Below are 2,872 nucleotides of genomic sequence, written 5' to 3' on the forward strand. Positions count from 1 at the left end.
GAAAACAATAAAATTATGAGAAGGATGCAAGTAGTGTAAATCCTATGTTGCTTGGATAAGGACTATTTGACAAAAAGAGACATGACGAAGAATCACCATATGACTTGTATGAAAGTTTTTTGGATTCTTTTTTAAACCTCAAAAATATTTAGACCCGAGGAGTTAGTCTATGTTCACGTGTTTTGTGAAATTTATGAGCCAAGTTTGAGTACCCTGTCTGAAAGATTGAAGCTTCATAATCTTGATCAGATATATGCAAAAAATGTCATATTATCAATTGTTGAAAAAGTCAAATGTGACTATGGAGGTAGATGAAAAGAATATGGAAAATTTTGAAAATGCACTATGAAATGGTGAGCATGAAATATATGATCAACTTATGATAAAATGTTTTTAACTGGAGATTGTGATAGTGACTATGCAAATGCAATGAATGATGAATTAAAATAAATACATGAAGTAATACATTTTCATGTCCCAATCAATGAAGAAATGAAATAATGCCTATATATTTGGGTAAAAGTATAAAATTTTATCACATTTTTATAATGAAAATGAAAAAAGTTGATTCATTTTTTAAAAATTGAATCACTAGTGTTTAGCATGAAAAAGGGAGAGACTAAACTAGATATCAAGACATCTAGGGCCTAATTGTCTTTCATTAAACATTGGAATAAAAAACAGTAAGGGGGTGTATGCTTGGCTAACTCTTATTCAAAGAGAGTCAAGCAAGTTCCTTGGGTTTTGTTCCTTTTTTCGCTTGAAAAAGATTATTTGATTGAATCAAAATGTAAGCTAACTAGGTCCTAAGAATGTATGAATGAGCACATAAACTGATAAAACCATCTTATACATAAATTAAAAGCTAAAGAATGATATATAAATGGAACGTAGACTCATAAGTGTTGCACATGTGATTGAAAGATAAGCTAAAAGTGGGTGGACATTTTGGTTAGGTGCCCTAGTCATGACTGGTGATCAGCTAAGCAAAAAGAGTGGATCTAAACACCCTAGTCCTAGAGGAGTTGCTAGTGTCTAGAGGTTTTGTGATGAAATTTGTAGAGTGTTTCTAGTTTTGGGTCTTATGTATTCTAGTGTCTTTATACTTTGACATAGACTTGTATCTAAACCTATTAAATAGAGAGAATGTGGGGTTGGGGATATATATGGTCTTTCCTTGGTCAAGCCCCCATTTTGGTGATTTCCACCTCCATGGATAGCCAAGATGAATCTGAAAACAATAGTGTGTTCTCTGAAACTTAAGTTTGTCTAAGATTGTGACAAGCTTAAATGCATAAAAATAACTAAGGGTCCTACTCAAGTATCTTTAAAGTATTTACCCTAAATAAAAGAATCAAATGTGATGCATGAGTTAACTCAAGAATGCATGAATCACATAACTTAATGAAAAAACTCATATCTCAAGCTAAATTACATAAATTTAGGAATGACATGGAATCATACCAAACCCCTTAGGGAGAGGTACAAACCAATAATTAGTTGGTGACTCCCTATCATCCCCTTGTTGGAAACTTGACTTATGTTCAACTATGTTGTCATTGATGTCAACCTATTTGGTGTTATCATTGATGTCATTGTGCATTGTGTGGATGTTGTAGATGGTTAGAAAGTGGATGTTTTGATGTTGTTGTGTGTTCTAGTAGTGATGTTAAGTATGAAGTGTTTACAAAAGGTTGGTGTAGTGGAGGTTTCAATATGTAGGAAACAATATTTATGCGGGAAAGAGTATTTAATGTCATAGTGGAGGAATGATTTGCATTCCTCTGGTATGTGAAGATTATGGAGTACACTTCTGGATATAATGTTTATAATCTGTGTATGTTGCACTATCAAATTTATAGATCCTCTATTGCTTAGATGGTAGAGTTAGTTATTTTTTCTAACAGTTAGGTGCCTATCAAAATTGGTTTGAAGAATGCTTGGTAGTTCTCTAATATGTATAATTAAGTGTTGTATCTTGGAGGACATGTTCATTTGGTTTTTTTAGTGCTCTAGATTATTTTTCTAGTGAAGGTTTGATTAACAAGCGAAGTTATGTAGTTTTGAGTTCAGTGTTGTTAGCTAGTCTAGTTTTCGATTGATTGTTGTGGTGTATATTATCTGGATCATGCCTTTTTGGTTTGGATATTCTTTAGTGGTTGAGTTTAAATATTGATATAGGTCTCACCATGGCATGTGTAGATTCACATTATTTTTGTGTATTAGAGAATGTTTTTGGGCTGACCGATTGGTGTGCTTTATTGTTTATCTACAAGTTTCATTTGATATCGAATTTGGAGGATGTGTTAGTATGCATGGTTCATTGGAATTTTTTGCGAAGGATTTGTTGTGATGTGTTTGGGTCCTATTTATCTCTTGGAGTGGACCACAATGGATATTATTGGTCCGGGTGGCCTAATTTATGTAATATTATTTATTCTATCTATGGTTGAGTTAGTTGAGGACTTGAATGAATTATCTTGTATATATAGGAGTGTGGATGTATGATTTTTTCATGGGATTTTTGTGAATTGATGTGAAGTGGATATGAATGATGTGCAAGAAGATTTGATCTAGCAGAAATGCGAGAGATAGGTTGAGAAAAGATTTGAGACTTGATGATTTATGTCAAATATGTTTGCCATGATATTGGTCGCTTGACATAATGGTTCACAGACAATTTCATGATTAGGAGATCTTATTCATTTAAATTCATTGATCCTCTACACCTGCTAAAACAAGGTGTATTCCTTTTGGTAGCTTGTGCAGTCCTTTGTATCTTTCCCTAAGGTTGTGTGCCTCAATCTTACAAGTCCTTTATGGGTTAGTGAACTCCTTGTCCTTGAGCCTAAATATTGTAATCAATTATTCA

This window comes from Cryptomeria japonica, chromosome 11 (genome assembly GCF_030272615.1).
Source record: "Cryptomeria japonica chromosome 11, Sugi_1.0, whole genome shotgun sequence".
Lineage (NCBI taxonomy): Eukaryota > Viridiplantae > Streptophyta > Pinopsida > Cupressales > Cupressaceae > Cryptomeria > Cryptomeria japonica.